This window comes from Stomoxys calcitrans, chromosome 5 (assembly GCF_963082655.1).
Source record: "Stomoxys calcitrans chromosome 5, idStoCalc2.1, whole genome shotgun sequence".
Classification (NCBI taxonomy): domain Eukaryota; kingdom Metazoa; phylum Arthropoda; class Insecta; order Diptera; family Muscidae; genus Stomoxys; species Stomoxys calcitrans.
Window position 1 is genome coordinate 60,966,164 of NC_081556.1, and position 15,829 is coordinate 60,981,992.

Below are 15,829 nucleotides of genomic sequence, written 5' to 3' on the forward strand. Positions count from 1 at the left end.
GAACGGACAGAGATAATATAGGACACCAGTGGAGAATTCGAAAACCCGCTAAAGCTTTCTGAGGGTTTTCTGCATGTATCGTTTTTTATATATTGTTAGGCAAATTAATCAGCACATAATTATCGTCACGAACATAAGGAACGAACGACTTCACTTAACAATACTGTCAACATGTACAAACACATCTGCATTCTTCCATAATACAAGGCAAGGATATGTGTAGTCGATGCCAATAGCAAGAAGTTAATTCAATTGGTTGAGTTACATGGCACAAACCTTGATAACTTTTGAAACAACGACTGGGAAGTACAAAACCATCATTATGTCACGGTTGTGTTAAGCAAAAATATAATAAAGTATGGGTCCCACAATGATCTTAATTCTCCCATGTGCATATTCTGCAATTGGCTGCGTCAAAGTCAGTGATTGCTTACACGGCCCATGGAGGTCCTTCTCAAAATACTTAGAAACCAACACTGGCCAAATCCAATTTCACAAACACAAACAGCTTTTCCAAAAACGAATTGACTACTTGACGTCAAGAACGAATTTTGGAATGGGCTGCAAATATCCAAAATGTGGTTACTTTGGCGATTTGATGCACATAGAACTGCATCATTAGCCACTCATACGTGTATGGAGGATTCAATGAATGACGACTTAGCTATCACAAAGTACACAGAAAAAAAATACAAAACAATTTTCAATTTAAAATTTTACCTTTTTCAAATAAAAAAAAATGATTAAAACATTTTTATAAGTGATCTAAATATTTAAATAAAAATTAAGAATATGATATTGGATCATACATTAAAATATGTTGTATCTTGCAAAATTTGTCGCATTCATTTCTTTAGAGACTCATTTCTTATATTTCTCAAAAAACTGTTTGAAAATTAAAAGATTCCATACATTTTCAATTAAATTTAAAAATTAATTGGAAAGCACAACAGTTTTGAATATTTTTTTTAATGAATTCTATATTCATTAAAAAGTTTAGGAGCAAGAGGTCAAATTCTATATTCATTTAAAAGTTTTAGGTCAATCCTTCAAATGTTTTCCAATCGGGGAAGAAATTTAATTGACGTGTCTTAAGCTTGTTTGAGGCCTGAGGCAAAACTTCGTCCGGGTGAGCTGGACCAAATTTTTGTTCTTCTACAAATCCGGGCGTTTTTGGCGGATTGTTTCGCGCAAATTTCGCATAACTGGCAGATAGTACCGTTTATTTTCTGTCTTTTCTCTTGCTTCAGATTCCATTGAGTTAATGGAGTTTTGGGTTTCACGTCATTACGATAAACCCTTGATTAGTCATCAGCTATGAACCTCTGGAGCAGATCTGGCTCTTCACGTTGGGAGTTCAACACCTACAGAGCTATATCAACGAATGGTTGTTTTTGGTTAAAATTAAGTAATTTTTACGGCGACCCGACTCTTAGGCAGATCATTGGTTGGTATAGCCCCATATAGACCGATCTGCCGAGTTAATGCCTTAGAAGCATTAAAGTCGACTTTATTGCATAAATTCGCTGTTTTTTGCCTTTTTACTTGTTTTACTTCATTTATGGTTTCGTCCGTTGTTGACGTCTAGGACCTCTGGCTCTTCATCGTTCACATCTTCTCTACCCTCATAGAACATTTTGTACCACCTATAATTCTTGGGTTTCTCCAACGTACCTTCACCATATGCCACAGTCAACATTTGAAATGCGTCCGCGCACTCAAGTTTTATTTTCACACTTGATACAGATTCACCTTGCACCGCCAGTGCCAATATAATCTGAAAATGGAACATTTCCTTGTTTCTGATGCAAAGAAACAATTTTTTTTATAAGAACACGAGGAAGCCATGTGTCAAGCTTTGAATTTATCCTAGAAGTTTCGTATGCATGTGAACGGTGGCGTTCAGCAATCTTTAGAGATGTAGAGAGCAAAAGATATGTATACATTAGAAAGTTTTTTATGCGGTAAAAAGGGGATCGTGAGACTGAAAGAAGATGAAGAAAAAAAGTCCAACATGTAAAGTTTTCATATCGAATATAATTAATTTACTCCTAAATCGTTCGTTTTATAGCCCATAAGCGATTTTGTCTATTTTCTCTTAAAAGCCATACATATGAAGCACTCATAACATACAATACACAAAATTTGTGAAAGATACAGTCCATGGTAAATTTTCAAAATGTACACAATCGCTACCCCAAGCAGTGAATTGAGACATGGAATAATATTGCAAATTTGCCCCTGAACATTCCATTAGGGACCAGCGGGGATACTTCTCTCACATCACCGTCCTTAGATCTTGACTTCTTTAGCCTCTACATGGTACAATTCTCATCCGATTTGCATGAATCCTTTTGCTACAGATACAAGCAACAATGCTAAGCATGGTTTAAATCCGCTGCCACATAAGCTTATTTTGGATCTTGACTTCTTAAGGCTCTAGAGTGCGCAATTACTATCCGAATTGGTTGACATTTTTCATAAAGGGTTTTGGCACAGCTTCCAATAATTGTGCTAAGTATGGTTCAAATCGGTACATAACCTGATATAGCTGTCATATAAACCATTCTTGGATCTTGAGCTTTTAGAATACGCAATAATTGTTCGAGTTGGCTGAAATTTTATATGAGATGTTTTGTTATGGCTTCCAACAACTGTGCTATATATAGTTAAATCGGTTCACAACCTGATATAACTCTCATATAAACCGATCTCCCGATTATACTTCTTGAGCATCTAGAGGGCGCAATTCTTATTCGATTAGGCTGAAATTCATCACAAAGACTTCTACTTTGGTTTCCAATATCCAAACCAAGTATGGTCCGAATCGGTCCATAACCTAATATAGCTCCAATAGTGTAGTAATTATTGTCCATTATCATTTGTTTGCCTATAAAGAGATATCAGGCAAATAATTTTACAAATGCGATACATGGTGGAGGGTATATAAGATTCGCCCGGCCGAACTTAACACGCTTTTACTTGTTGCTTTTTATACCCCCCATAAGATGGGGGTATACTAATTTCGTCATTCTGTTTCTAACTACTCGAAATATTCGTCTGAGACCCCATAAAGGTCGCAAAAATATAATAAAGTATGGGTCCCACAATGATCTTAATTCTCCCATGTGCATATTCTGCAATTGGCTGCGTCAAAGTCAGTGATTGCTTACACGGCCCATGGAGGTCCTTCTCAAAATACTTAGAAACCAACACTGGCCAAATCCAATTTCACAAACACAAACAGCTTTTCCAAAAACGAATTGACTACTTGACGTCAAGAACGAATTTTGGAATGGGCTGCAAATATCCAAAATGTGGTTACTTTGGCGATTTGATGCACATAGAACTGCATCATTAGCCACTCATACGTGTATGGAGGATTCAATGAATGACGACTTAGCTATCACAAAGTACACAGAAAAAAAATACAAAACAATTTTCAATTTAAAATTTTACCTTTTTCAAATAAAAAAAAATGATTAAAACATTTTTATAAGTGATCTAAATATTTAAATAAAAATTAAGAATATGATATTGGATCATACATTAAAATATGTTGTATCTTGCAAAATTTGTCGCATTCATTTCTTTAGAGACTCATTTCTTATATTTCTCAAAAAACTGTTTGAAAATTGAAAGATTCCATACATTTTCAATTAAATTTAAAAATTAATTGGAAAGCACAACAGTTTTGAATATTTTTTTTAATGAATTCTATATTCATTAAAAAGTTTAGGAGCAAGAGGTCAAATTCTATATTCATTTAAAAGTTTTAGGTCAATCCTTCAAATGTTTTCCAATCGGGGAAGAAATTTAATTGACGTGTCTTAAGCTTGTTTGAGGCCTGAGGCAAAACTTCGTCCGGGTGAGCTGGACCAAATTTTTGTTCTTCTACAAATCCGGGCGTTTTTGGCGGATTGTTTCGCGCAAATTTCGCATAACTGGCAGATAGTACCGTTTATTTTCTGTCTTTTCTCTTGCTTCAGATTCCATTGAGTTAATGGAGTTTTGGGTTTCACGTCATTACGATAAACCCTTGATTAGTCATCAGCTATGAACCTCTGGAGCAGATCTGGCTCTTCACGTTGGGAGTTCAACACCTACAGAGCTATATCAACGAATGGTTGTTTTTGGTTAAAATTAAGTAATTTTTACGGCGACCCGACTCTTAGGCAGATCATTGGTTGGTATAGCCCCATATAGACCGATCTGCCGATTTAATGCCTTAGAAGCATTAAAGTCGACTTTATTGCATAAATTCGCTGTTTTTTGCCTTTTTACTTGTTTTACTTCATTTATGGTTTCGTCCGTTGTTGACGTCTAGGACCTCTGGCTCTTCATCGTTCACATCTTCTCTACCCTCATAGAACATTTTGTACCACCTATAATTCTTGGGTTTCTCCAACGTACCTTCACCATATGCCACAGTCAACATTTGAAATGCGTCCGCGCACTCAAGTTTTATTTTCACACTTGATACAGATTCACCTTGCACCGCCAGTGCCAATATAATCTGAAAATGGAACATTTCCTTGTTTCTGATGCAAAGAAACAATTTTTTTTATAAGAACACGAGGAAGCCATGTGTCAAGCTTTGAATTTATCCTAGAAGTTTCGTATGCATGTGAACGGTGGCGTTCAGCAATCTTTAGAGATGTAGAGAGCAAAAGATATGTATACATTAGAAAGTTTTTTATGCGGTAAAAAGGGGATCGTGAGACTGAAAGAAGATGAAGAAAAAAAGTCCAACATGTAAAGTTTTCATATCGAATATAATTAATTTACTCCTAAATCGTTCGTTTTATAGCCCATAAGCGATTTTGTCTATTTTCTCTTAAAAGCCATACATATGAAGCACTCATAACATACAATACACAAAATTTGTGAAAGATACAGTCCATGGTAAATTTTCAAAATGTACACAATCGCTACCCCAAGCAGTGAATTGAGACATGGAATAATATTGCAAATTTGCCCCTGAACATTCCATTAGGGACCAGCGGGGATACTTCTCTCACATCACCGTCCTTAGATCTTGACTTCTTTAGCCTCTACATGGTACAATTCTCATCCGATTTGCATGAATCCTTTTGCTACAGATACAAGCAACAATGCTAAGCATGGTTTAAATCCGCTGCCACATAAGCTTATTTTGGATCTTGACTTCTTAAGGCTCTAGAGTGCGCAATTACTATCCGAATTGGTTGACATTTTTCATAAAGGGTTTTGGCACAGCTTCCAATAATTGTGCTAAGTATGGTTCAAATCGGTACATAACCTGATATAGCTGTCATATAAACCATTCTTGGATCTTGAGCTTTTAGAATACGCAATAATTGTTCGAGTTGGCTGAAATTTTATATGAGATGTTTTGTTATGGCTTCCAACAACTGTGCTATATATAGTTAAATCGGTTCACAACCTGATATAACTCTCATATAAACCGATCTCCCGATTATACTTCTTGAGCATCTAGAGGGCGCAATTCTTATTCGATTAGGCTGAAATTCATCACAAAGACTTCTACTTTGGTTTCCAATATCCAAACCAAGTATGGTCCGAATCGGTCCATAACCTAATATAGCTCCAATAGTGTAGTAATTATTGTCCATTATCATTTGTTTGCCTATAAAGAGATATCAGGCAAAGAATTTTACAAATGCGATACATGGTGGAGGGTATATAAGATTCGCCCGGCCGAACTTAACACGCTTTTACTTGTTGCTTTTTATACCCCCATAAGATGGGGGTATACTAATTTCGTCATTCTGTTTCTAACTACTCGAAATATTCGTCTGAGACCCCATAAAGTATATATATTCTTGATCGTCGCAACATTTTATGTCGATCTAGCCATGTCCGTCCGTCTGTCCGTCTGTCTGTCGAAAGCACGCTAACTTCCGAAGGAGTAAAGCTAGCCGCTTGAAATTTTGCACAAATACTTCTTATTAGTGTAGGTCGGTTGGTATTGTAAATGGGCCATATCGGTCCATAACCTAATATAGCTGCCATATAAACCGATCTTGGGTCTTGACTTCTTGAGCCTCTAGAGTGCGCAATTCTTATCCGATTGGAATGGAATTTCGCACGACGTGTTTTGTTATGATACCCAACAACTGTGCCAAGTATGGTTTAAATCGGTCCATAACCTGATATAGCTGCCATATAAACCGATCTTGGGTCTTGACTTCTTGAGCCTCTAGAGGGCACAATTCTTATCCGATTTGAATGAATTTTTGCACGAAGTATTTCGTTATGATATCCAACAACTGTGCCAAGTATGGTTGAAATCGGTCCATAACCTGATATAGCTGTCATATAAACAGATCTGGGGATTTGAATTCTTGAGCTTCTAGAGGGCGCAATTCCTATCCGATTTGGCTGAAATTTTGCATGACGTATTTTATTTTTACTTTCAACAACTGTGTCAAATAAGGTTCAAATCGGTTCATAACCTGATATTGCTGCTATATAAACCGATCTGGGATCTTGACTTCTTGACCCCTAGAGGTCGCAATTATTATCCGATATTTTGTACGACGGATCCTCTCATGACCATCAACAAACGTGTTTATTATGGTCTGAATCGGTCTATAGCCCGATACAGATCCCATATATATCAATCTCTCTATTTTACTTCGTGAGCCCCAATGGGCGCAATTCTTATACGAATTGGCTGAAATTTTACACAGGTCTCCAACATATAACTTAATTGTGGTCCGAACCGGACCATATCTTGATATCGTTTTAATAGCAGAGCAACTCTTTTCTTATATCTTTTTTTGCCTAAGAAGAGATGCCGGGAAAAGAACTCGACAAATGCGATCCATGGTGGAGGGTATATAAGATTCGGCCCGCCCGAACTTAGCACGCTTTTACTTGTTTTGTATTGAGTAATGGTCATTCAGCCTGCAGTCAATATCGGTAGGAACACACTCGTTTGCATTGAATGATAATATTTTGTCCCATGAAAAAATATCCACCCCAGAGTAGGTATTGATGTATGAGAAAACAAAGTACACGAGCAATACAAGAGAGTACTTTAATTTTTATTGTGCATCATATTATCTAAATTAATGTTCCAAAGTTTATTCGGGTTCTTTAGAATGTTGAGTAGGCACCATATCTTAAAAATTAAAAAAAATATATACATAAAATAATTTTTATTTCTGTATATATAAAGAAAAACCATATGAAATTCATAATAACAATTTTTATGCTCGTATATCAGGAGTAAATGGTTTTTTTGGGCACACTTTGTATTTGTCACAATTTTTTGCATATATTTATCATAAAAGATGCAATTTTTGCTATGTACAAAGTCTCAACGTTTTGCACAAAAGAAGTTTACTTGTCTCAATTTTCGTTTAAGACAAATAATTTTTATTTTTTGGGTGTATAATGCCCTGATTTCCTTCATCTGATATAAAAGTCGACCGGTATACTCGAAGAAAAAATCTCATTCACATATGTACGAGTATACACTAACCTCCCAAAAACATTTTTTCTTATCGATACAGCCATATGCAATTGAAGCATGAATCTAGAAAATATTTTTTTCAAGAATAACGAGCTCTATGCCTGCAAGATGGTAAACAACCAATTTGAATGCTGTTTTCCTATGGTTACCTTCCGTTGTCATTGTATTATACTCGTAAATCCATATGGGAAATCTTTTAATACCACTCACACCCATCACCTGCCGATGCTGATGCCCATGGACACAAAACTCAACGACCATTTACTGCGGATAGTGCCAATTATTTTCCAACAACTTTATTGGAAGTCCTGTTGACAAGACAATTTGTTAGTAAGTAGCCTGCAACCTTGGTGAGCACTAGAGCATCCTTGGAAGTAAAGCATACACATCGAAAATAACCGCAAAAAGCGACAACATTAGCGGGGACATTGCAGCAGCAAATGACAAAAAATCTTCAGATAAACAACTCCCCTCCTATCGTCGCTGAGTTTTAAGTTTTTGGCGACCAGCAGATGAACAAAATAAAGATGACTCGTAAATGCCATGGCACCGTATACTAAGCACGCCCACACAGGCACAAGCAAATAGCATGAACAGGCAACTTCAAAGACATGCCAGAATTTATTATTAATGTCAGCACCATGCGATTACAAGACCAGTTAGATGCTCGCACCCTGCCACAACAGAGTACAGTACCAACACAGCAGACGTCAGCTGAATTCAATCGCATACCATGGACAAGCAATTTCTGCGCGAAGACACTAGTAACACACCACAAATTCACCTTCATTCCAACTGATAGCTGCTGCCATACAATTTCGGTGGTGCTGTTGTTACCCCAAATAGGTAGAACAAATGTATTATGAATTATAGCTCATAAATCCAATTCGGTGGCCACAATTTATGACCCATCAAATGTTAGCAAATGACACTGTAGAAAACAGCAGCGACAAAGATTTTCTTGGTGGCTATATTGCAAATGAATTGGAATTAGGGCTTCATTTAAATATGTATCTCCACTGCTCTTAGCTCAAGACTGCTAAGGTATTTCGAACTTTTGTTGAAGTGGCTAATGACTTGGATGATAAACCTTTGCCTGTTGTGATGGACACCAACACACAAATTTATTTAGTGAATCGACAAATTCTTTATAAACAGCTTCGCCTTTCAAGAATATTTTTACTATTCTCAATCATAAAGGGGTACTCGTATAATCTACTCATAAAGAAAAAAAACCCCAAATAAAAAAGTATATAGAGTTGCACGAGAACAAAAAACGGAAAACAAGTAAAAAGGGGTTAAGTTCGGCCGGGCCGAACTTTGGATACCCACCACCTCGGGTATATATGTAAACCACCTTTCGTCAAAATCCGGTAAAAAATGCACACCTTATGCTCCACAGCAGCTTTGTCGAAATATGTTCCGATTTGGACCAAATACTAAAAAGTACAAGTCATTGTTCAATTGTGTATAACAAAATATTGATTGTTTTATTAGCTATATCGAAAAATAAACCGATCTGAACCATATACGACACGGATGTCGAAAAGCCTAACATAAATCACTATGTCAAATTTCAGTGAAGTCGGATTATAAACGGGGGCCATGACTTTAAATCGAGATATCGGTCTATATGACAGCTATATCCAAATCTGGACCGATCTAGGCCAAATTGAAGAAGGATGTCGAAGTGCCTAACACAACTCACTGTCCCAAATTTCAGCAAAATCTGATAATAAATGTGGCTTTTATGGGCCTAAGACCCTAAATCGGAGGATCGGTCTATATGGGGGCTATATCAAGATATAGTCTGAAAAAATAACAAACGAAACGTCAAGAAAATAAATAAAAAAATAAAAAAAAATTATTACCATTTGGTATTAATTCAATACCACACGAAGTAGCCCAAAGGACTTAACGGTTCAATTTTCTCTTAAAATTATTTGCCTTTAAGGCTTAAATCATTTTATTTTATAATTTTCATTTCCCTTTCGAGGCGAGCTATATTTTTTCTACACAATGGAAAAGTAAAGCCAGAAGATAAAACATCATCAACCATAGTGTGACGCCTTTCAAACTCTTGGTTTAGGAAGGTCATTTTTGGTAAAAAATTTTGTCTAGCTTTATACTTAAAATATTATCGCTATTTTAAAATGTTGGTTTCAATTTAATAAAACGTATTTTTATATGATAATTGTGAGTGAAGGTGAGTTTTTAAGGGTGAAAATAATAATATAAAAAACTCTAAGCAATCATAGTAAATACTTGCTAAATTGTCTTGTGTGGTGTATGATCATTAGCGTGTGTTGGTTTATTCCTACAAGAGCCACTACTGGGAATCAATACTTAATACGTGCAATCAATTATGAATTAAACGAAACGAGATTGGCGAAGATCTAACATAATTTTTTGCATTTATTTTAACATGCACTAACGTAATAAAAGGAAATAAGATTTTTTTCAATGGTATTTCTTTTAATACATTAGGGGTGGAATGATCAAGCAATAACTTGAATGTTATTAAAACAGTCTCTGTTTGGTACTAAAGCCGTTAACAGTTTGGTTTAATAACTGTTATGTAACAAATTGAATACCAAAGGGTACTTATAGTTTATTTATTATCCATACCAGGCGATTTTAAAGCCATTCGGGGATGCTTCACAATCAATACAATAGGGCATTGAAATAAGTATACTATGTAAAAAAATGTCTATCAGTAAAGGGTAGGTAGGGTTAGGCGTTTTGAAAGTTTACATAGAAAAAAAAGCTAACAAAAGGAAGAAGTCCCCTCTTCAGGACTTTTTTCTAAATTTCGGCTCACGATTACTCATAACTCCTTTTGACCCTCAAGCGACTTATTAAAGGGTCGTTTAAGCCCAATTTCAGAAAACAGATTTAAAACTCATTTAAAATGGGTTTGTGTCTGATCAAAATATTTTGCAAAAATGTTCGTTATAAAATTCTACTATAGGTATCTGAATAAACCAAAAATAAATGCCAGAAAAAAGTAAAAACTTAAAGTAAATTTTAAGGTTAAAGTATTACATTTTCTAAATTTGTGCCGACTTCGCCTATGACACTTCATCGATAAAACCAAAGACAACAAGTATAAACGTGCTAAGTTCGCCCGGGCCGAATCTTATATACCCTCCACCGTTGATCGCATTTGTCGATTTCTTTTCCCGGCATCTCTTCTTAGGCAAAACAGGATATAAGAAAAGATTTGCTCTGCTATTAAAGCGTTATGAAGATATGGTCAGGTTTGGACCACAATTAAATTATATGTTTGAGACCTGTGTAAAATGTCAACCAATTCGAATAGGAATGGCGCCCTTTGGGGGCTCAAGAAGTAAAATAGAGAGATCGAATTATATGGGAACTGTATCGGGCTATAGACCGATTCAGACCATAATAAACACGTATGTTGATGGTCATGAGAGAATCCGTCGTACAAAATTTCAGGCAAATCGGATAATAATTGCGAACTCTAGAGGCTCAAGAAGTCAAGGTCCCAGATCGGTTTAAATGACAGCTATATCAGGTTATGAACCGATTTGAACCTTATTTGACACAGTAGTTGAAAGTAAGAATAAAATACGTCATGCAAAATTTCAGCCAAATCAAATAAGAATGGCGCCCTCTAGAAGCTGCTCAAGAAGTCAAATCCTCATATCTGTTTACATGACAGCTATATCAGGTTATGAACCGATTTGAACCAAACTTGGCACAGTTGTTAGATATCATAACAAAACACGTCGTGCAAAATTTCATTCCAATCGGATAAGAATTGCACACTCTGGAGGCTCAAGAAGTCAAGACCCAAGATCGGTTTATATGGCACCTATATCAGGTTATGGACCGATTTGAACCATACTTGGTACAGTTGTTGGATATCATTACGAAACACGTCGTGCAAAATTTCATTCCAATCGGATAAGAATTGCGCACTCTAGAGACTCAAGAAGTTAAGACCCAAGATCGGTTTATATGGCAGCTATATCAAAACATGAACCGATATGGCCCATTTACAATACCAACTGACCTATATTAATAAGATGTATTTGTGCAAAATTTCAAGTGGCTACCTTTACTCCTTCGGAAGTTAGCGTGCTTTCGACAGACAGACGGACGGACGGACGGACATGGCTAGATCGACATAAAATGTCACGACAATCAAGAATATATATACTTTATGGGGTCTCAGACGAATATTTCGAGTAGTTACGAGTAGTTAATGACGAAATTAGTACACCCCTCATCCTATGGTGGAGGGTATAAAAATGTTCGTTATAAAATTTTACTGTAAGTCACTTAACAACTGTAATCTGTATATGCGATATACATCATGGAAATATTGATTGTATTATTTGGAACTTTTTGCTGGATTTTTTTAGTTGGTACACGAAAGTGATTTGAAATTTCATTTTAGACAAATGGTATCAAAAGAATAAATCATCTACATCAAATTTCACTATAAGTTTCAAAATAGAATATGTACGTAGATATAAGAATTTAAGAAAACCAAAGTATAAAATTGTGTATTTCATTCGTAAATGATTTCGTGACAACTTTAAGTGTTTTTAAGGACGTTTTCGAATTTTGCCAAAATATTCTGTGACATCAATTTTAACTTTGAGTCACCGAATAAATAAAATCTGCCAATATAATGTAATTTACTTAAGTACCGCCACCGATATATGTTTTTTGTAATAATTCATATTTATTCAAAAGAAGTTTTGACAATAGTAAAAAGTGCCCCAGCGTCTTAGAAACATACTTGGGGCGAGTTTGCATGTTCAGTTTCCATTCAATTCTTAATGCAAAAAAAAATATTTTTAATAGAAATTTTATTTCATAAGAAGCATTCCTATATTATTCGATAAATGTCCTTTTAGTTCCACCGTAGCGCAGAGGTTAGCATGTCCGCCTATGGCGCTGAACGCCTGGGTTCGAATCCTGGCGGCAATGTCAAAAAAAATTTTTTCAGCGGTGGTTTTCCCCTCCTAATGCTGGCAACATTTGTGAGGTACTATGCCATATAAAACTTCTCTCCAAAGAGGTGTCGCACTGCGGCACGAGGTTCGGACTCGGCTATAAAAAGGAGGCCCCTTATCATTGAGCTTAAACTTGAATCGGACTGCACTCATTGATATGTGAGAAGTTTGCCCCTGTTCCTTAGTGGAATGTTCATGGGCGAAATTTGCATTTGCATTTGCATGCTTTTAGTTCTGTTTTAACCATTGATATTCTTAAGAAGCTTGAAGCTGTTGGGCGGAGGGCGGTGAATAAACTCAGAGCTTCCATTATGGGCAATTCTCTGTTTTGCCAATTCAAGACGGTATCGTACAACATTTTTGAAAACAGCACACCCTTGCCTAACTTTTTTAAGTTTTTTGTTTCATTCGTTTTGCACTTAATTTTTTTAGTCTTCAAATAATTCATACAATCAGATATTGACCGGCTGCAAGGTTATCTGTTTCTATTGCAAAAAAAAATTTCAAAAACCCCGTTTTTTTATGTTAAGCCTTGTACTGACTTTGACTTTTCGTCCAAACAACTGTCAAAACGCATTATAAAAAAATGGTGAGGAAAAAATGAAAAAAGAGAACACATTCCATAAAAGTGGTACTGAGTTCTATAAGGTAAATAGTAGCGATATGTCGCTGCGCTAATACAAATTTCCTTTCAATTAATTACCAATATAATAAGTGGCGGACCCTCCCCTTACCTCCATTTTTAAAAACTCCAGATCTCGGAAATGTGTGCACTGATTTAAGCAAAATTTGTATGCCACCTTATAATACCCCAAAAAAAATTTAAAAAAATTACCTGAGTGGACGACCCTTCCCAAAACCCACTCGAACGGACATGTTTACTGATTGGAAAATATGGGACTCAAATGAAAGGTATTTAAGAGTACAGTGCGAACTTGGTATTAAAATGTCACCCTAAGGGTCTGGGGGTCCACCACCTCTAAGAACTCCACCCAACAGGACACTTCTACCGCTTTGGGCAATATGTATATCAAATGAAAGGTATTCAAAAGTGTAGTACAAATCTGACATAAAAATGTATACCTTGGTGTCTAAGAGGCCTACCCACCCAATAAAACCCCCAGCAGGACATATTTACCAATTGGGAGGGCAAAATTCGGGCGTTGCCGACTTAATAATACCCTACACCTACCCTATAGGTACAAAGTGGGAGCTATGTTTAATTCTGAACCAATTTTGATGGACCTAGCCGGATGATTTCAGATGGGTTATTAAACAATCAGTATTAAATTTCGAGCAAATATGTTCAAACTGTAATAACTATGGTTCACAATTGACAACACTATTGCAAATTACCCAAAATTTGATGATCATATATTTGGGAGCTATATCATTAGATATTCTAAACTTCTCAGGTAATGTGGTACTAGCGTTGTGCAAAATTTTTGCAAGGTTTGTCAAAAAATGCTCTTGTAGTGGCTCTAAAAGTGAAAATCGGGCGATATAGATATATGACAGCTTTATCTTAATCTGAACCGATTTCTATGAAATTCATCTGTAATGTTGGGAGTCATAATAAAATCCTCCTCCTCGAGAGAATCGGATATATATATATATATATATATATATATATATATATATATATATATATCCGATTATATATTCCTTTCCTGTATGAACCTTAGTCGTGTTATAGAACTTTTTTCTGTAAGTTCTATTGTATTACCTTGTGTAGACAAAAATGTATCCAACAATTGTTTATGTTTTTGCTTAATAAATAACTGCAGCATTTCTTTACTCAAAAAGGCATTCATGCAAATGTTTTTCGTTGTATCATTTTATTTGACTTTTGATTTTGTTTCCATAAGTTTATTTTAAATTTTTTTTACGAAATTTAACAATTAACGACTAATGTGGATTAGTTAAGTTTCTCTTTTTAAGAAAATATGCTTCTTCAATGTTAGCTTCATTCATTGTAACAACGACAGTTTCTGACAGTTTCAAAGCAGCGTTCACATCAGTTACTCCTTCATCGATTTCCTACACCATTTGCAATACAGTTATTACTTATTCGTTGATCGTTTAGCATTTTAGCGAAGTGTTTCTATGTTTTAATTTCGTTTAACGACTTCAAATTTTTCTTTTCCACATTATCATTTTTTTTTTCTTATTGATGAGAAATTCATGGATTCAGTCAGCCGATCAAGTTTGTTATTCTCAGCAGTTGCTTTGTAACTGTAGCACTGTTAACACCATAATTTCCATTTCATTTATGGCATACCAGTTCCTCCTCTTCATTATGAACCAAATGTTCGTATTGTTTTTTGTCGAGTTTAGTATACATTTCATGATATGTTTTTGCACATTTATCACACTCTATGTATTCTTCTTTTTCGTCATTTGCCTTCAATTCGTATTGAGAATAAAACACTTGTTTGGTTTTCAAACTTTTGCGCCCAGTTGCTGGCATATTTGACAACTCCCGTTGTTGATTATATTTATCGTCTGTGAACTCACCTATTTGCTATTTTTATTTTTGTATTTTGCAAACTTAAAACTGACGTATACTAACTTCGTCATATCCATTGATATGTGAGAAGTTTGAAGTGCTGTCCGATCCAAATTTATACTCATGATATTTCTATGACCACATACATTTGTAAGCTTATTTTACTTTTCAGTAACTTGCAGTACAATTTGATAAGGAATATTTTTGCCTTTGGCTTCTTCGTCGTCCTAAAAAGAAGTATTATGGGCAACATCGGCACCAACCTAAAAAATTAACTACTTTAACCCTAAAATGTACTTTAAGGTTTCACTTATTTCTGGCTTTTAGATTATTTTTTGGGTTATAGTGTTATAGATCTATGACCTAAAGTAGAATTTCATGACGAACATGTTGGTAAAATATTTCAATCGAACAATAAACTAATTTAAAAGATGTTGAGGCTTAAATTGTTCCTCACAATATTGCTAGTATTGCCAAAGACACTACATACATAAAAAAGGGGTACGAGTAATCGTTAGCCCAATTTTCGGAAAAATTTTCCTGAAGGGATAACCTTCCACCTGTTAGGTTACTTTTTGATGTAAACTTTCAAAACGCTGATATTGTGACTTTTCGCCTTGTCTGTTTTTTCATAAGTTTAACCAGTTATGTTTTGTTTTTATGTAATAGTGTTATCATTGATTTTGTTTTATGTATAAGAGTTTGGTGGTTTTATTCTAGTTCAATTTTAGAGATTTCAGGTTTTATTGGCTCCTCATTTCGTACTCGAATGTGTTTTGGGTTTCACTTTGCCCTAAAACCATTTTATTATTTTCTCCACCTTTAATACCATGTGATCCTAGC

The 15,829-nt window shown here is 35.4% G+C and overlaps 1 protein-coding gene across 11 annotated transcripts in view; it reads left to right on the forward strand.

The window, feature by feature from the left end:
* Positions 1-15,829, forward strand: part of LOC106095874 (ryanodine receptor) — a 163,464-nt gene that overhangs the window by 90,151 nt on the left and 57,484 nt on the right. The gene's annotated exons all lie outside the window — the stretch shown is intronic.